Source organism: Chlamydotis macqueenii, chromosome 14 (assembly GCF_036417535.1).
Source record: "Chlamydotis macqueenii isolate bChlMac1 chromosome 14, bChlMac1.mat, whole genome shotgun sequence".
In the NCBI taxonomy this organism is placed as follows: domain Eukaryota; kingdom Metazoa; phylum Chordata; class Aves; order Otidiformes; family Otididae; genus Chlamydotis; species Chlamydotis macqueenii.
Genome location: NC_141569.1, coordinates 2840330 through 2860514, shown reverse-complemented (window position 1 = coordinate 2860514; position 20185 = coordinate 2840330). Strand labels below are relative to the sequence as shown.

Below are 20185 nucleotides of genomic sequence, written 5' to 3'. Positions count from 1 at the left end.
CATTCATGGCCGCCTCGTGGTACATGTTACAGGGAAGTGGTGTGGGGAACTGGTCTTTTGAGAAGATGTTCATGCAGATCATGCAGGTCAAGGATCACCATGCAAGTTGTGAATTGTGTGAGATGAGAACGATGGGAGCTCTATGTGAGGAGCTGTTGAATTAGAGGAGTGTCCAGTGTTCAGTGTCCAGTTGTGGTTTCATGCAATATGAGTTTCACATTCCCACAGATGTTTGGCCTAAACCACATAATTTTATTTTTATTGTCAGTACTCTGCGGTTCTTCCTGTGTTTCTTTACGGGTTGTTGTGATGGTCTTAATTGACAGCTGAATTATGTACTTAGGAGAAGTGTCAGAAGGGGAGCTTTGGGAGGAGCCAGCAGTGTATTAATTACCTACTAAATATCTCAATTATGTATCGACTGTGCCATAATCTAGAAGAGTATCCTCCGTTCCTTTCTTTTTTTTCTTTTTTTTTTTTTTTTTTTTTGCGTGTTTCACAGTCTTGCCTTGCTCGTTATTCTAGTTAAAAATGTTACTGGAGAGTTATTAATGGCTCTTGCTCATAGGAAATAACTACTGATGTTTTGTCAGTATTAAATTGATGTGAATGTAGACATGGGAGGGTGTTTTCGTCAGGAATTTCTGGGTGTGGGGCTTGTTATTTGAAGCATGTGTGAGGAAGCAACTCAATTTGTGCACTGTCATGTAGGACAGCTTTTCCTGTGAATGGTAGATACTGAGTGAAGATGTAAACATTAAATTAATGGTTGCAGAGTCACCTACCATCCAAATTATCCATGTGCTACAAAAAAGTGACGGTGTGTTTGAGCTGATACTGCTGACTGAGTCTTTAACTGAGCTGCATATCGCTTATGGCCTTTAGAACATTTTACATTTCAAGTGAGTGTGATGAGCAGAGAAATCTCTGAGCATCCATCTATGTTATCCTTCTCTCTGAAGAGAAGTTGTGCGGGAAAAAATTCTGTCTATGTGAATACATAGTTTCCCGCTTGCATGCTGTTGGAGCACGCTCCAAGCATTCTATCTGCACAGAGACGGGGGAGGTGCAACGAGTCATTGTGGTATGGTTTGAAATGTCTAAAAGGTAGATGCCAGTGTTCAGTTTTTCCAAGTTCTTATATAGGTGCCATAGTTGCGGTCGTGTGCATTTTCCTTGTCTTCTTATGCAAAGAAATTCTTTGGACAAAAGTCTTTGTGATCTTTGCTGTAAAATTCTGTGTGATCCTCCCGCATACCTTTTATCAACTAGAAAAAAAGTACCTACTGTGTACCTCCTATAGTTGACATAATCTGAACTGCTAAGCTATGATGCCTTCACTTCTGCAGGTTTCCCATTCATTTCTCATTTTGTCTCCCGACGTACATAAATACCATTTTTCCTGGCACTATTAGGTCTTCTGAAGGGACAACAGCATTATTTTGCCTTATTAACAAATGGAAGCTTGTGTTACTAGCAGGATCAGATTTCTTTCCGACAGCAATTGTACTTGAGTAGGATGAGATTGTCTTTAAATGAGCTGTTAATAGCCCCTTGTATAAATTTCTGTGATGTGTTAATTACTGCTTTGTACTTTTTCTACGATCTTATTGCTTGTTTCTCATTATTACCTGCTCATGCATGTAGTAGCACTCGATTTGATATTGTTTGTTATTTATTACCCTTGAAAGCCGTGTGTGAGCAACAGAGTACTATGTATTCTTAGGAGCGGTATCTGTTACAACGGATGTCTTCTTTTTCTGTGCCCCTTACCTGCTAGTGACCAGTTTTACTTAAAAGATACACATACAAAAATATTTTTATCATGAACGGCATGTTAGTTGTGGTGTTTTTTCTTTCTCAAGTCCATCTTTGGCTCACTGAATTATCACTCTTCTCTTGTTACATATCTTTTTTACTCAACAGTCATTATGTAGTATGAATGTAAGCCATTATTGGAAAAGAACGTAGAGCCGCCTGTTCCTGCTTTGGTCTTGTTCTTGTCTCCTGTGTGCAAGTTCCTCACACAGTTTGCTCCTCAGCCAATAGTGACAGCAGTGGCAAGTTTATGTACCAGAATGCTGTGTGTTTTCCACAATGGAGGTACTTCTTCCTCAACCGGAAGACCATTCCCAGGCTTTGGAGATGACATGGATATAAACAAGCATCTCCTGAAAGCAAACGGCAGCAGTGGTGCTTCTACTCACGAAGACCTTCTCCTCGGAAGTACCGTGTAGCTGCTTCTCCTCGGAAGTATTGTGTAGCTGTTGCTTCTTGGAGCTCGTAGAACCGAAACCAAACAGCCGAGCAAATAAATCGTGCAGCAGCAGCAGGAGCTGTTGGAATACGCCAGCCACCCGCTGCCCTGCTGGTTACCTACCTGTTCTGAGCTGCGCTGTGCTGAACGAGATCTGCGCACTCCTCCCGCTGCTCGGCAGCACGTTCCCCAGCCGGTCTCTTCCTTCGCGCTGCTGAGCGGAGCCACACGGTTGGCCTTTAGAGCGGCAGGAAGCGATTCCTTCTGCGGTGCCCGATTCCCGCAAAAACGGAGCCCCGAGGCCGGAGCAGTCCCTTCCCGGCGGCCACGGCCCGGGCTCCGCCAGCCCGGCCATCAGGCGGCTGCAGTGGCGTCTCGGCGCCTCCGGGTGCCGCTGTTGGCCGACGCGGAGCGGCCCTGGAGCCGCAGCCGGAGACGGAGCCGCCGCAGCGTCCTGCCCCCGCAGGCTCCTCGCTCGCACGGCGCCTGCCAGAGCGGCAGCGGCGAGAAGAGCAGCGGCGAGAAGAGCAGCGGCGTCCGAGCGGTGGCGAGATCGCTGCCCTCCGGCGGCCCCTGCGCTCTCTGCGGAGAGCGGCTGGAAGGGAGGAGGGCAGCGGCAGGAAGGAGGATTGCGGCAAGCGCTGCCGAGCATGGCCGGCATGCAGAGGCAGAGGCGGAGGCGAGCAGCCGGGCGAGTGCTGCTGGCCGCGTTGCTGCTGGGCTTGTGCTGCCAGGCGGCGGCGGAGCGGATCCGCTACGCCATCCCCGAGGAGCTGGGCAGAGGCTCGCTGGTGGGGCCGCTGGCGCGGGACCTGGGGCTGAGCCCGGCGGAGCTGCCGGCGCGCAAGCTGCGGCTCAGCGGCGAGAAGCAATACTTCGGCGTGAGCGGGGAGAGCGGGAACCTGTACGTGAGCGAGAGGCTGGACCGGGAGGAGATGTGCGGCGAGGCAGCGTCCTGCTCCGTTAGCCTACAGGTGCTGGTGCAGAACCCTCTGAACGTTTTCCACGTCGAGGTGGCCATCCAAGATGTCAATGACAACGCGCCGCGTTTTCTGCAGGAGAATTTCCAGGTGGAGATCAACGAGTTGACTTCTCCCGGCGCCCGCTTTTTCTTGGGCATGGCGGAAGACGCGGACGTGGGCAGTAACTCTCTACAGGGCTACGAGCTGGAGGCCAACGGGCACTTCGCGGTGGAGGTGAAGGAGAGCCAGGACGGCAGCAAGGTAGCGGAGCTGGTGCTACGTCGGGCGCTGGACCGGGAGAAGCAGAGCTCCTTTCGGCTGGTGCTGACGGCGGTGGACGGCGGGGAACCGCCCCGCAGCGGCACCGCGCAGCTCTGCATCAACGTCACCGACGCCAACGACAACCCACCCGTGTTCGCGCAGGAGCGGTACCGCGCGAACCTGCGCGAGGACGCACCGCCGGGCTCGACGGTGCTGAACGTCTCCGCCTCCGACGCCGACGCCGGCAGCAACGCCCGCATCACCTACGGGTTCGGGAAAACGGCGGCCAAGGTGCTTGAGAAGTTCGTGGTGGACGCGGAGAGCGGGACGATCGCGCTGCTGGAGGCGCTGGACTTCGAAGACACGCGAGGCTACACGCTGCTGGTGGAGGCGAGGGACGGGGGCGGTCTGGTGGCGCACTGCAAGGTGGAGGTGGAGGTGCTGGACGTGAACGACAACGCACCTGAAATCAGGGTGCTGTCGGTGTCGAGCCCGGTGCCCGAGGACGCGCCGGTCGGCACGGTGGTGGCCCTGCTGAGTGTGGGCGACCCGGACTCCGGGGAGAACGGTGAGGTGTCGTGCGAGCTGTCGGGCGAGGCGGCGCTGTCGATGGTGGCGTCGTCGGGCGGCTCGTACAAGGTGGTGACGGCGAGCGCGCTGGACCGGGAGCAGGCGGCCGAGCAGCGGGTGACGGTGGTGGCCAGGGACCGGGGCAGCCCGTCGCTGTCTAGCCGCACGGCGCTCGTGCTGGAGGTGTCGGACGTGAACGACAACGCGCCGGTGTTCGAGGAGGCCGCCTACAGCGCCTACGTGGCGGAGAACAACGCGGCGGGAACGGCGGTGCTGCACGTGCGCGCGCGGGACGCGGACGCCGGTGCCAACGGGCGCGTGAGCTACTGGCTGGCGGGCGGCAGTGCGGGCGCGGCGCCGTACGTGTCGGTGGAGGCGCAGAGCGGCGCGGTGTACGCGCAGCGCTCGTTCGACTACGAGCAGTGCCGCGAGTTCGCGGTGGCGGTGCGGGCGCAGGACGGCGGCTCGCCGGCGCGGAGCTCGACGGCGACGGTGCGCGTCTTCGTGCTGGACCGCAACGACAACGCGCCGCGGGTGCTGTGGCCAGCGGCGGCCGCGGGGGCGGTCTCAGGAGAGGCGGGGTCGGCAGCAGCCCCGGCCCCGTTCGAGGTGGTGCCGCGGTCGGCGGAGCCCGGGTACCTGGTGGCCAAGGTGGTGGCGGTGGACGCGGACGCGGGGCGCAACGCGTGGCTGTCGTACGAGCTGGTGCAGGCGCCGGAGCCGGCGCTGTTCCGCGTCGGGCTGCACAGCGGCGAGGTGCGCACGGCGCGGGCCGTGTCGGAGAGGGACGCGGCGAAGCAGCGGCTGGTGGCCGTGGTGAAGGACCACGGGCAGCCGGCGCTGTCGGCCACTGCCACGCTGCACGTGGTGCTGGCCGAGAGCTTGCAGGAGGCGCTGCCGGAGCTGAGCGAGCGGGCGGCGGGCGCCGACTCGCCGGCGGAGCTGCAGTTCTACCTGGTGCTGGCGCTGGCGCTCCTCTCCGCCCTGTTCCTGCTCAGCGTGGCGCTGGCCGTGCTGGCGCGGGTGCGCGGGGCCGGGCCGCCCGCCGTCCTGCGCTGCCTGGGCGCGCAGCGCTTCTCCGTGGCCGGCGCCGCCTTCCCGGCCGACTTCTGCGAGGGCACCTTGCCCTACTGCTACAACCTGGCCGTGGCGCCGGGCCCCGCCGTCGCCGAGGCCGCTTGGCTGCCGCCGCCGCTGCCCAGCCTGGCCGCGGAGGAGCTGCTCGGCGGGGAGCCCGGCGGGAAGCGGAGCTCGAGCAGCAGCATCGGCGCGGGAGAGCCGCCCGCGGACCCCGACGCACCGCAGGTCTGTCAGCCCGCGCGTTCTCGTTGCTTGTGTTGAGCCTTTCTGCACCCCCGTCCTCTTTGCCGTGGGTTTTCCTTGGGGGGGGGTGTGGATGTGGAGTGCTGGTGCTTGTCTCCGCGAAGGAATTAGGGATCAGTTAGAGTCCCTTCGGCTCACACTCCAAGTCCCTTCCTCATTCAGTGCAGGCACTGAGCCACCGCACGTCTTGGTTCTTGGTTGGTAATAGGTTCAGGTTCAGCACGGGGGTTTTGTCGACAACTCTTATACTGTCTAAAACAGTATAAGTTATTAACGGTGACTCCTTACTGTGTAGAATGAGACCCAATGATTGTGTGTGACAGGCTCGGGATTGTCACATGGTGTTGGAGATTTTTTTCTTCCTGATCGCTTTTTCTCAAACTGACGTACTTGCCCCTGGTTGATAGGTGGACACAAACCCAATGGTTAATGCCTTTTTGATATTGGACTCCCAAAGGAAAGGTGAATGTGGCTCAATTAGTGGAAAGGTGACAGATTCTTCGTCCCTAGTGACAGAAGAATGTTGCCCATCTTTTGGGGGTTTGCTCTTGCAGAAATGGTAGCAGTATTGGAGCGGGTTTAACCTTTGTGGATGGAAAGTGCTGATCAGTGTCTCTGTGAAGAAAGGAACATGGTATTGCATGGGTTAGTAATGGTGACATGGTAAATTAATGATTGTGCATGACAGAAAGTGTGGTGGAGGCTTATTTTTAGAGATTTTTTTCCTTCCTCATAATTTTTTTCCCAAGCTGATGTATTTGAACGTGGTTGCTAGCTGGATGCAAACCTGTTGGTTTTCCAAAGGAAAGGTGTTTGTTTTCTCCATGAACAGAGAAGCTACAGATTGTTCCTCCCTAGTGATTGTTCTCCTCTTCTGCCAAGTGCCCTCTCATCTTTTGGAAGAAGGCTGCTGTGGAAATGGCATAATTAATGGGATGGATAAATTTTATCCAGGCATGATAAACTTCTTTGTGCAGTTATTTCTTATGTCTCTTTTGGGTGGTAGGTCCGTCTATTATTGTCTTTCCTAATCTCTCTCATATAGAGGTGGTAGTGTAGAATGAGATCTCAAGAAAAAGAAAAAAAGCTTCACGTTTTGCATTCAAAAGCCTTCTTTTCTTTAGACGAATCAGGATTTCAAAGCCAGTCAGTTCCTCTCATCCGGTTTAAAAATACAGTTGGGAATAGACACATGTGCGGAAAAGAGGTGCACCAGAAGAATTTGCAGCAAAACAGTTCTGTCATAGTGCTGCTGTCATTCTCATTTTTGCTGGTGTGGGGTACAAAATACGCAGACGTACCTGTTCTTCCTGCTGCACTTGCAAAGCCGTTTTCCCTTCAGTTTGCAGGGAGCCAAGCAGATGGTTCTGGCCAGGCTTGAGATAAGGGGAGGAATGAGTTAACCCAACCATATAGTTAAAGAATAAAATACAGACACATAGGCGCTGACCATGGGGCTTAAAGAAACAGCTAGTGGGAGGAAGTTTGTTTCCCTTCTCCTGATAGGGGGGCTTATGACTGATGTGTGGGAGAGTAAGAAACAGTCTCACACTATCTCGAGCGAATGATTAAAAGAAACAAGGATTTCCAAAGCAGGATGACACTCGTCACGTAAATCTCCTTGCTAAAGGAAAACAGGATGGCACTCGTCATGTAAACAGATGCTTAACAAGGACATGAATCAACCCAAGCCGATAAGAACAGTGCAAGCTTGCAGGATCATCACAATCCAGGCAAAAGACCCAGAAGACCACTGAAGACCCCTGCCCACAATTTTTGGAAGGACTTGCGCAAGCGCAAGGGACTGATAAGCTAATTAACATATGAAGCGAGAGTAGGCGGGGATAGGTCATGCATATGTATAGGCGTATTGTGAAACTTTATGAATATGTAACACTTGCTTGTATAAATTTAGGGTGAGTTGCTACCTCGGGCATGCACGTTTGTGGTGGAGCGATCCCCCGTGCATCTGCGCGCATTAAACATACCTACTTTATAACTTCCGAGTTATAGAGTCTATTTCCGCACGTCAGGCTCACTGCAGTTCTTCCTGCCTCCTGGGTAGCTGTAGTACAAGCAGTGCAAAGTGATCCAGTGACCTAGAGCCTGAAAGCAGGGTGGGTGGCAAAGAGTGATGTTGGAGCAGTAGGGGAGCCTCCTGTACGGTGTTCTCAGGAACGCTTTCTTGCCTAATCTCATGCAGAGACCTTTCCTGACCTCATGCTGGGGGTAGTGGGCAATTGGTCTTCCTTTGTCTGCTTGGACCATTAGTGCCGTTCTATGTTTACATGGGCAAGTGAAATAGTGTTGTACTGCCGCTTTTTTTTATTTTGGCAAATTTGAACTGGCACTTCCTGCATCATCAGCTGTCACTCGTGTAGGCTCCGTGGAGAGGTTCTTGCCATACAACTTGTGCTGGACAAAATGGTTCAGGATTTGTGAACCTCTTGAGTGTAATGAGCTCTGCAAATGCTGGATGTTGACAGGCAAAAAAAAATGTTTGCAAAACCTGTGCTGTCGAAAATGGTGTGTGTTTTTAAGGGTGAATGCATATCCTAACTGTACAGAAGGAAAGCTGTGGGCCTTTCTGAACCTCCATCCACTTTCTCCTGGGCTTCCTTGTGTGGTGTGGATGGGAAGAGTGGAACTGTGTGTCCATGAAGGAATGGCAGAAGGAAGAAAGTAACTTGCTTGTAGAGTTGTGTTCTGGTTTTGGTAGGGCAAATAGATGAGAGCACAACCAGAGTACAATTCTCATCTTTATGGAAGAGTGCGTCTGATTAAAGAGACGAGGACATTCCACCTAATTCATTAGTTTGATGACTAATTCTGTTTTACCTCAATGATTGCACATCCATGTTATTTAGAGTCCTCTTTCTTCTGAGGATAGTGCTGAGCAGACAAACATACCTCCCTTGTTGGTGCGGTCACAGTGCATTGTCATCTCATGATATATTTTTGCCAGTTAAGAGGGTCAGAAGTAAACCTTCAACTTGTTTAAGGTTGGAGAGAAGACTTGGAGGAGACACATTGAAGGGTGAGTAGTAAAACTTACGGCTTGATATTTGTGGGAGATGAGTAGGTGATGTATTAGAAAAAATGCCGAATGCTGATGACTATTTCCTGAAATCAAGCCCCCTTCTGTGTACTCCAGAGTAAGACTTTAGGGCTGCACTTGCAATGTGAGACCTCCAGGACTTGCAGGTGGTCGCAGGGATGAATTTCCACACCTGCAGTGAAGACTGAGCCATCTTTCCAGTGACTCTCTCTGACACTTTCTCTTCTAATGTTTCCTTGCCTTGCTTGTCTGATTTATGTCTGCTTTTTCCTTTATGTAGTCTACTCAGTATGTAGGTTTACATCAAATTTTCAGCATAGCTTCATTTAGCAATACATAGTGTGTTCATGCTTCTTGCTCATGCTACAGTGGGTGTGAAAGTCAGGAGATGTGAGGGTATCTTTTTTGTTGTTGTTGTTATTGTTGTGGGGAATAGGTATAAATGTGACCTGGGTAGAAGTCACATCTCTTCAGAACAGTGCAAGTGATAAAACAGAGGCAGAGACTCTCCCTAAGCCATTAGTTTGATGACCTGTGTTGAACGACCACTCCTTTTTTAGGTTGTCTGTTTCTATTTCATGTGGTTTAGAATTCCTCTCTTCTGAGAATGGTGGTGATCAGAACAATGTACCTCCCTTCTTGGTGTGATCGTAGTGGTGACAGATGTGAATGACAATGTGCCTGAACTGACAGTGTCATAGTCGCTGAGCAAGATCTCAGAGGATGCACCGTCAGCGATAGTGGTGGCCCTGTAGCTGAGTGCTACTCTGCATTCTCAGATGCATCTCAGTGCATGTCAGGATGTCACTACAGATGGGTTTGCTTCATTACACTCCAGACAAGTGTGCCTCTGGGATCACACACAGGTCTAGAAAAGCATTTGTCTTTACAGCTGTAAACATCAAAGGTGTTAATGGGAATTCTCCTGCGTGGGGAAGCTTGCTTACAAGGAGAATTTTAAGCTTTCAAGGGGGAGAAGCCTTGCTTACAAGGAGGTTCACAATGTGCGGTATGCTTCTCCTCGCATTCTTTTATTGGAGTCTGAATTTCTTCTTTTCCTGTTACCTTTCTTCTGTATGCAGGTAAGGCAAGGCATAGCTTCCTGTACAGAGACTCTGTGTGTTGGTGCCTATTACTAATGTAGGGCATTTGCTGGAGGGTGCTTTGATGTACAAATAGATGTACCTCATCTACTACATTGACAGATGGTTCCCCTACCAGAGAAAGGACAGAACACCAAAGCACCCTCACTTCTCCTGCCTTCCACACTGGGTAGAAGTGGAGGTTTGATGGAGGTTTCATCAGCCTTCTACGCGATGTGGAAGGCAGGAGAAGTGAGGGTGCTTTGGTGTTCTGTCCTTTCTCTGGTAGGAGAAGTAGATTTAAACCAGCTGTAAATGTAGTAGAAGAGGTGCATCTACATGTGTGTCATTTCTGTGCTTTCAAACCTCTCAGAAAATGCGCCTCCCCTCCTGCCATACATCCATGACCTGACTGTGGTACATGTTACAGGGAAGTGGTGTGGGGAACTGGTCTTTTGAGAAGATGTTCATGCAGATCATGCAGGTCAAGGAACACCATGCAAGTTGTGAATTGTGTGAGATGAGAACTGTGGGAGCTTTGTGTGAGGAGCTGTTGAATTAGAGAAGAGAGATGGTTTGTTCCTTTCCCTCTTCAGTGCCCAGCTGTGGTTTCATGCAATAAAAGCTTAATCTTTAAACAAAATTTTGCCTAAAACTCATTATTGTCACTTTATCAGGAGTCCTCTGAGGTTCCTCCTATATGTTTCCAGGTTGTTGTAATGGTCTTAATTGACAGGTGAATTATGTACTTATGGGGGGGGGGGGGGGGGGGAGGTTGGAATGGGGGCTTGGAATGAGCAAATTATGTATTAAGTACCGTCTAAATACCTTAATTATGTTATCTGAAGCATGTGCGAAGAAGCTACTCAATTTATGCACTGTTGTGTTGGATACAGTGAATCCCGTGGATGTTAGATGTTGAGCGTAGACATAAACATTGCATTAATGGTTGCAGAGTCTTGCACCATGTGTACTGAAGAAGAATGATGGTATCTTTGAGCTTATGCTACTGATGGAGTCTTTAGCTGAGCTGTATATCACTTAATCCCTTACACTTTTTAGAACATTTTACACTCCTTCAAATGAGTGTGATGAGCAGAGAAGTCTCTAAGCATGCATCCATGTTGTATGATCCTTGTTGTCCCTGAGGAGAAGTTGTGTGAGAAACATTTCTGTGTGTCTGAAAACTTAGCTTCCCTGTTGCTTGATGTCGGAGCATGCTGAAGCATTCTGTGTGCACAGAGACAGGGCTCGCAGAAGACTGTGCTGTGGTATGGTTTGAAACATCTTAAAGGTAGGTGCAAATATTTAGTTTCTCCTAGTGGTTATATGGGTCTGTAGTTGTGGTCCTGTGCATTTTCCTTTTGTTATTGTCCAAAGAAATTCCTTGGGGAACTGTGGCTATGGTCTTTTGTGCAAACTCCAGTGTCATCCTCCCATGTACTTACAACCGCTCTCGTGTATCTCCTACAGTTACAGCTGAATTAACTAATTGTGAGAAATACCACAATGGGAGCTTTGAGAGGAGACAATGGTGTATTCACCATACACCTAAATATCTTAATTATGTATCTACTCTGCCAGAAGAGTATATTATGTTCCTTTTTTGCGTGTTTTACACTCTTGCCTTCCTCATTTTCCTAGTTAAAATATTACCGGAAGAAGTGTTAATTGTTTCTATGTTAAAATGTTCCTAGAAGAAATGCTCTTGCTTGCAAAATACACTTGCTAAGAATTGGTAGCCTTTGTGGTAAGAATTGATAGACCTTATGGTAAAGGAGAAGCTGTTCGTGCATCTTTTCTTTGGGTAGGATCTACATACAAATGATGAAAATCAATGGCAACGATGCAATCTGTGAGGAGTTATTAATGGCCCTTGCTCATAGGAAGTAACTGCTGATATTTTGTGAGTATGAAATTGGTATGAATGTAGGGAATGGGAGGGTATTTTTGTCAGGAATTTCTGAGTGTGGGGCTTGTTATTTGAAGCACGTGTGAGGAAGCTACTCAATTTGTGCACTGTTATGTAGAATACAGCTTTTCTTGTGGATGGTAGATATTGGGTGTAGATGTAAACATTGCATTAACTGTTCCAGAGTCACGTACCATCCAAATTGTCCATGTGCTGAAGAAGAAAGATTTGAGCTGATACTGCTGACTGAGTCTTTAACTGAGCTGCATATCGCTTATGGCCTTTAGAACATTTTGTGTTTCTTCAAATGAGCGTGATGAGCAGAGAAGTCTCTAAGCATACGTCCATGTTGTGACCCTTCTTCTCTTCGAAGAGAAGTTGTGTGGGAAACATTCATTTCAATGATGTCTGTTTGAAAACATAGCTTCCCCTTGCATGATATTTGAGCGTTCTGTGTGCACAGAGATAAGACTGGATGAAGATTTCACTGTGGTATGGTTTGAAACATGTCTAGAAAGTAGGTGCCAATATTGACTTTCTCCAAGTTGTTATGTGGGTGCCATAGTTGTGTTCCTGTGCATTTTCTTGTTGTCCAAATAAATTATTTGGAGAACTGTGGCTATGGTCTTTTTTGCACATTCCAGGGTGATCCTCGCATGTACTTGTAACCAGCTAGGTACCCCTCTCCTGTACGTCCTACAGTTGACATTATCTGAACTGTTAAGCTGTGATGCCTTCACTTCTGCAGGTTTCCCATTCCTTCCTTCTTTCTTGTCATGCTCTAAAGCTGGCCCTCCATTTGGCTGATAGTCCTTTAAAAGTAGAGATCTGTGAAAATTATCAGTCTGGGGGAGCAGTTTCCATCCATGCCTAGAAGGATACAGCTGCCAAGACAAAGACATTGATCTACTTCTGTTTCCCCAGAATGTTGCAGAGTGAAATGCTCTTCTGTCTGTGGCTGATCCATGGCCTAAATATTTGGTATAGGCCATGGTTCAAGTAAAAGCTGTGTATGCAGAGCAAGGAGAGTGAGAGCCTGGCTTCCAACCAGGAAAGTAGGTGGGTCAGTGTGTTTTTATCTTGGCCTATGGTTTGATCTCATGGCTGGTGCATAGGTCTGTGCCATTCATGGTGTGATCCTGGATTTGCTGTCCAGAAAGGCAATGGTAGTCGTCTGAGAAGAAAGTATTTGAGCAGAAGTGTGTACCTAGAAGGATGGTGTATGGGTGGAATGGCTTCTACTTGCTGTGTGAAACCTCATTCAAAGTAGCATTGTGTGTTAGTGGCTCTTGCTCATGCCGCAGCTGGTATGGAAGGCAGGAGATGTGAGGGTACACTTGTCTTCTGTTTTTGGTAGTGTGAGTAGCTGAAAGCATGACCAGAGTACAAGTTGCATCTCCATAGAAGAGTGAGTGTAATGAAAGAGGGGAGGAGATTGCACCTGAGTTACTGGTTTGATGACACATTCTGTTTTGGTTTTAGTTTGCCGATTGCTCATTCGTGCTATTTAGAATCTTGGTTTTTTTTTTCTGAGAATGGTGGTGAGCAGACAAATGTTCCTCCCTTCTTGGTGTGATTGTCTTGCATCATCATTATATACTTTTGCCAATTAAGAGGATCAGAAGCTAATCTGCTACTCATTCATGGTTGGAGAGAAGACTTGGAGGAGATGTGTTGGTTGGTAAGCAGTGGAAGAAGAGCTGCTCATTTCCCTAGTTGTTGTAGTTTCCCTGTAATTCACACAGTTGCAGTACCATGCATAAAAGTTGAGTTGCTTCTGCTCAACAAGTGTCCTGTTTGTGGGCTAGGACAGAGTTAGTTTTCACCAGAGCTGGGGGAGAAGGTGGAGCTGGTGGAACCTGTGGCTGGAGACACAGCTGGGATGATTTGCTAATTAGCCAAGAGCCAGGATAGTTTACCCAAACCAGCCCAAGGCCTCTTCCATCCCATGTGACCCCATGTTCAGTGCATAAAGTGGAGATGGTGCTCAGAGTCAAGTTTTGCTGCTTGGGAGGGAGCTGAGCATCAGGCTCCACTGTGAGCGATTTGACTGTACATTAGATGCTTCCATATGTTCTGTTATTGCTTTTGTTTTACATTTCTTGGACTGTTTCTATCTCAACCCAGGAGTTCTGCCATTCTTTCTCAATTCTCTCTCCCCCCCCCCCCCCCATCCCACGGGGTGCAACTGTGGTAAAGGAGTGGAAGTGACTGAGCGACAGTGTGGTGTTTTAGCTGCTGAGTGGGTCTATACCACAACATCAAGTTTAGTGTAAGAAACTTCATTCCAGCTGATCCATTCATTTCTGTATGTTTCTAATTCTTTCCTTTTTAGTTGTCATGAGCTTCAGCTAGACCTGAGTGTGTCTGGTCAAATTGTGAAGTTCATATCTGTTCCAATTTTGGAAGAAGGTGAGGAAGAAGCAGGAGAGAGCCTGCCTCTGCCTAAGTGTTATTTTGCAGCCAATGCTACTTAAACCACTTAAGAGAGAATTGTATGTGTGAGGAAAATGAGGCAGAAGTTAAAAGAGCATCTGCTGTAACTTCTCAGAAGGCTTAGCTTGAGAAAGAGCCACCTGCTGAGACATTTGAACTTACAGCTGGATATTTGTGGGAGATGGGTAGGCGAGAGCTGAGAGCTGATCACTCTTTCTTAATATGAAATGCCCTTCTACATAGTCCAGAGTAAAACTTTAGGGCTACACTGTGAGACCTCCATAATGTGCAGGTGCTCTCGGGGATGAATTTAGATTTTTTTTTTCTTTCTTCTGAGAATGGTGGTGAGCAGAACAATGTACCTCCCTTCTCGTTGTGGATGTAGTGCATTATCCCTGGGTGATACGTTTTTACCAGTTATGAGAAGGTCAGAAGCAAACCTGCAAGTTGTATAGAGTTGGAGAGGAGACAAGGAGCTCTGGTTGTGAGGCTATAGAAGAACAGATGATCAGTTCCTTGCTTGTCATAGTGAACACAACTGTGTGCCTAATGGAGTACCATGCAATTTGCATTTCTTCTGCTCAATGAGGTTGCCCTAAGAAATGTTAGTGCACCCGAGCTGTTGATTCTGCTCAATAAGTTTGCTCTAAGGTATGTTTTTCCATCTGATTTGTTGTCTCTGTGTGTTTCTAACTCTTGCCTTGCTTGTTGTCATGAGCTTGTTGCTCGATCTCAGGGTGTCTGATCAAATGGTCCAATCTGTTCCAATTGTTGGAGTACAGGGCAGTTCCATGCACACTTTTGATGTTTACAGCTGCAAAGAGGAAGGCTTTCCTAGACCTACGTCTGCTCTCAGAGGCACCCTTGTCTGGAGCCTAATGAAGAAAGCCCAGCTGTAGTGCCATCCTGAAAGTGCAGAGTGGCAACCAAGCCCAACCAAAGATTCCATGAAGAGACTATGGGTCAGTGGGAGAATGTGAGCACGGTGTCCCTGAAACCATGTTGGAAACTCAGTTGGAGAGAGATGGTTTTGATAGATGTTATGGCTGTTACATGGATGATGACCTGACTGGATGGCCAAGTACCAAGCACCAAGCATCAGTGGATCAATGTCCACCTGGAAACCAGTAATGTATAGTATACCTCAAGGGTCCATACTGGGACTAGTACTGTTCAGTTTCTTCATCAGTGATGTAAAGAGTGGGATTGAGTGCACCCTCATCAAGTTTGAAGATTATAACAAATGAGTCGTGCTGTTGATCGAATAGAGGGAAAGGATGTCATTGAGAGGGACTTTGACAGGCGTGAGAAGTGGGCCTGTGAGAACCACAAGGCCAAGTGGAACAACCTGCACCTGGGTTGGGACAATCATCAATATCAATACTGACTGAAGGATGAATGGATTGAGAGCAGCCTTGCAGACAAGGATTTGGGGATAGAGGTGAGTGAAAAATGGGACATGAGCTAGCTCTGTGTGCTTGCAGCCCTGAAAGCAGATTGTGTCCAGGGCAGCATCACAAGCAGCACATCAAGGCAGGTGGTTCTCCCCCTTTACTAAACTTCTGTGAGACTCTGCCTGGAATATGCATGCAGCTCTAGAGCCTGCAGTACGTGAAAGACATGGCCCTGTGAGAGCAGCACCAGAGGAGAGCTACAAAACTGTGAAAGGGCTGTGAAGAAAGGCTAAGGGAATTGAAATTCTTCTGCCAGCGGAAGAGAAGGCTGTGCAGAAACCTTATTGTGGCTTTTGAATAGATATACGGGGTGTATAATAAACACAGAGAAGGACTTTTTACCAGGACTTGAAGTGGCAGGAGAAGAGGCAACGATTTGAAAGTGAAAGAGAGTAGGTTTGGATTGGAGGTAAGGAAGAAATGTTTTACGATAAGGGTGGTGAGACAATGGAACAGGTTGCCCAGAGATGTTGTGGATGCACCATCATTGGAAGTGCTCAGGGTCACATTGGACAGGTCTTTGATCTGCTGAGGATGTCCCTGCCTGTGGTGGAGCGGTTGGACTGGCTGGTCTTCAAAAGTCCCTTCCAAACCCAAATGGCTTTTAATTCTATTAAAGACATGACATGGCTTTGCACTTCTCTGTTGTGAGTGCTCAAGTAAGGATACGCAGAAGAAGGAAGTTCTGTGAATCAGAAGCAAAAGAATAAAGGTCATTCTCCTATCTTAGCATACAGCTGTACACATTACCCTTCGGGGGGATGTATTTGTCCGTGTAATTGTTCTTCTCTGTAAAAGAAGAATTGACAGGGGCACAAACATCAGAGCGTTGCATGAGCCAAAGGAAGGAATGCCGAGAAGCTGGAAAGCTTTGGTAGGTCTGATATGAAAAGATTGCAATGGCTTTTGCTTCTTTGTGATTACGTATATGCTCCAACGGGAGCATTTCCTGGTGGGCATTTCCTACCGGACAGCTCTCGGTGCCTGCAGTGCCGGGAGGAGGCTGCGGGCGCCGCTGTTGACCGAGGAGGAGCGAGAGGAAGGCCGGAGCGCAGGAGGCAGCCCCGCCCGCTGCGGGCCGACTGTCTCGGTCTCTCGCTGTGTGTGTCGGCGGGCGGGCGGTGAGTGACCGTCCTCGCGTTGCGGATCCGTGTTGCGGCGAGGCGGAGGGTCCGGCGGCAACGGCGGTGGGGAGCTGACGCCGGGACCGGTGGGGCTGTGGCAGCGATGTGTGCGGCAGCGAGGCTGTGGGGCCGGCGGGAGCGAGCCGTGCTGTGGTGCGTGCTGGTGGCGGCGTGGGAGGCGGCGTGGGGGCAGCTGCGCTACTCGGTTCCCGAGGAGCTGCCCAAGGGCTCGTTCGTGGGCGACGTGGCCAAGGACCTGGGGCTGCAGCTGCCGGCGCTCCGCGACCACGGCGTCCGCATCTTGGAGAGAGGTAGGACGCAGTATTTCTCTCTGCACGGGAAGACGGGACATTTGGTGACGGCGGAGCGGATAGACAGAGAGCAGCTGTGCGAGAGTGTGCAGCAATGCGTGCTGCGCTGTGAGGTGATCGTGGAGGGGGACATGGAAATCCACGAAATCGAAGTGGAAATCAGGGACATTAACGACAACGCCCCCACCTTCCGAGAGGCAGAAACGGAGCTGAGAATGAGTGAGACGACAGCCCCTGGGTCACGATTTCCCGTGGCAAGGGCTCGCGACCCGGACTCGGGCCCGAATTCCCTGCGGAGTTACGAGCTGAGCGGAGACGAGCACTTCTCGCTGGCCGTGCAGGCGGGCCCCGCCGGGGCTCAGCGTCCCGAGCTGGTGCTGGCGAAGGCTCTGGACCGGGAGGCAGCGGCGTTTCACGAGCTGGTGCTGAGGGGGAGCGACGGCGGCGATCCGGCGCGTACGGGCACGGCGCGGATCCGCGTGGTGGTACTGGACGCGAACGACAACGCGCCCGTGTTCAGCCAGGCGGAGTACAGTGTGCGTGTGCCGGAGGACGTGCCCGTGGGCTCGGCCCTCGTCACCGTGACTGCCACTGACGCCGACGAGGGGATCAACGGTCATGTCAAGTACTCGATGAAGGCAGACTTAGAGAAAGCCTCGAAGATTTTCCAACTGGACGCGGAGACGGGAGCGATCACCCTGATGCGGTGCCTGGACTTCGAGGAAGGCCACTCGTACGAACTGGAGGTGCAGGCACATGACCGAGGAGAGCTTTTCGACACTGCGAAAGTAGCAATCACTGTGACAGACGTGAACGACAACGCGCCTGAACTGACAGTGTCGTCTTTGCTGAGCGAGATCTCAGAGGACACCCCGTCGGGGACGGTGGTGGCCGTGCTGCACGTGCAGGACCGCGACTCGGGGGCCAATGGCGAGGTGCGGTGCTCCCTGGACGACGGGCTCCCATTCCGGCTGCAGAGCTCGCGGGGCAGCTACTACCGCGTGTTGACGGCGCGGGAGCTGGACCGGGAGGAGGTGTCGGAGTACAACGTGACGGTGCGGGCGGCGGACGGCGGGTCGCCGGCGCTGTGGAGCAGCGCGGTGCTGTGGCTGCGGGTGCTGGACGTGAACGACAACGCGCCGGTGTTCGCGGAGGCGAGCTACAGCGCCCGGCTGTCGGAGAACAACGCGGCGGGCGCGCTGGTGCTGACGGTGCGCGCGGCGGACGCGGACTCGGGGCAGAACGCGCGCGTGCGGTACCGCTTGTCGGAGGGGCGTGTGCGGGGCGCGCCGCTGTCGTCGTACGTGTCGGTGCAGGCGGAGACGGGCGCGCTGTACGCGCTGCGGTCGTTCGACTACGAGGAGGTGCGCGAGGTGTGGCTGTGGGTGCGGGCGGAGGACGGCGGCGCGCCGGCGCTGAGCAGCAACGTGTCGGTGCGAGTGTCGATCGTGGACGAGAACGACAACGCGCCGCAGGTGCTGTACCCGCCGGCGGCGCCGGGGGCGGGCGTGGAGCTGGCGCCGCGGTCGGCGGAGCCCGGGGCGCTGGTGGCCAAGGTGGTGGCGGTGGACGCGGACGCGGGGCAGAACGCGTGGCTGTCGTACGAGCTGGCCAAGGCGACGGAGCCGGGGCTGTTCCGCGTCGGGCTGCACAGCGGCGAGGTGCGCACGGCGCGCTTCCCGCTGGCCCGCGACGCGGCGCGGCAGAGCCTGGTGGTGGTGGTGAAGGACCACGGGCGGCCGGCGCTGTCGGCCACGGCCACGCTGACGGTGGTGCTGGCCGAGAGCGTGGCCGAGCTGCTGTCGGAGCTGGGCAGCGCGGCGGCGGCGGCGCCGGGCGAGCCGGCCGGCAGCCTGACGCGCTGGCTGGTGGTGGCCGTGGCGGCCGTGTCCTGCCTCTTCCTCGCCTTCCTGCTGCTGCTGCTGGCGCTGCGCCTGCGGCGCTGGCGCTGGCGCCGCGAGCAGCTGCTGGCGGCGGGCAGCGGCGCCTTGCGCGGCGTCCCGGCCTCGCACTTCGTGGGCATCGACGGCGTCCGCGCCTTCCTGCACTCCTACTCGCACGAGGTGTCGCTCACCGCCGGCTCGCGCAAGAGCCAGCTCCGCTCGCCGGGCGACAGCTGCTGCGACACGCTCCCGGCCCGCCCGCCGCCCGACGAGCCCGCGCCGCTGCTCGGGGAGGACCCTGCGGCCGCCCGCCGCGCCGACCCCGCCCCTCCGCCGGTGAGTTCCTCTGGCCGGGCTTTCTCTCCCACGCGTCCCTGCGCTGCTTCCCTTCCTGTGTCCTGCATGGGAAGGCTTGCTTACAAGATGGCAAGGTTTCGTTCGTGACACGTGGTGTTGTAGTGGGTCTCGGTCCGGAGAGGTGAACGTGGGGTTGTTACTCAGCGTTACAGTTGGTGTGGGAAAAAGAGGATGTGTGTCTGCAGTTGACTGGAAGTTCGTGATAGCAGGACTTTTTGTTTTTGTCTTGCGCTGTCTTCTGATTTTTTTCCCCGACATGTGTAATTCTGTTCTTGATGTCACTCTTACCTCTTCTGAATGGTTGTATTACTAGGAAAAGGAAGCTTTCGTTATTTGCAGGATCATATGTCTTTCGGCTAGCAGTGGTTCTTGAGCACGATGGGTTTGTCTTGAAATGGAGTATTAATGCCCTCAAGTATAACTCAGCTGCTCGTCATTTCTACTTCTCAGCCTTTCGGTTTCTTCATGGTGAGGTAGTGACCAACGAAATGTCTTTGTATTCCTCCATGCTGCCTTCTTTGTGCACCTGGTGGAGGAACCGTCTGGGCAAGAACTGGGCATTGCACTTGCAATGTGAAACCTCCAAGGTTTGCAGGTGCTCTTAGGGATGAATTTCCATGCCTGAAGTGATCTTCCTGCTCGGTTTCTCTGACACCACTTTCTCTTCTAATACTTCCTTGCCTTGCTTGTCTGATTTATGTTTTGGTTTTTCCTTTACGTGGTCTACTCAGTATGTAGGTTTAGATGAAATTCTCAGCTTAGCTTCATTTAGCAAGGTGTCATGTGCTTGTGCTTCTTGCTCACACTACAGTGCCTGTGAAAGTCAGGGGATGTGAGGGTATCTTTGTTTTCTGTTATTGTTCATGGGGAATAGGTGTAAATGTGGCCTGGGTAGAAGTCACATCTCTGTCGAAAAGTGCAAGTGATAAACGAAGGGAGGAGATTCTCCCTAAGCCATTAATTTTATGACCCATTGTCTGTTGGATGATTGCTCCTCTTTTAGTCTGGCTGTTTCTATTTCATGTGGTTTAGAATCCTTCTCTTTCTTCTAAGAATGATGGTGAGGAGAATAATGTACCTCCGTTCTTGGTGTGATCCTAGTGCATTTTCTATGGATGATATGTTTTGGTCAGTTTTAAGAAGGTCAGAAGGAAGCCTGCAAGTTGTGTGGAGTTGTAGAGAAGATGAGGAGCTC

The 20185-nt window shown here is 51.5% G+C and overlaps 2 pseudogenes; both read left to right on the top strand.

Moving 5' to 3' along the window:
- Positions 1-2739: 2739 nt before the first annotated feature.
- LOC147598938 (protocadherin gamma-B5 pseudogene) lies at positions 2740-5391 on the top strand (annotated as a pseudogene).
- Positions 5392-16541: 11150 nt separating this feature from the next.
- Positions 16542-20085, top strand: LOC147598937 (protocadherin gamma-A5 pseudogene; annotated as a pseudogene).
- The last annotated feature ends 100 nt before the right edge of the window (positions 20086-20185 follow it).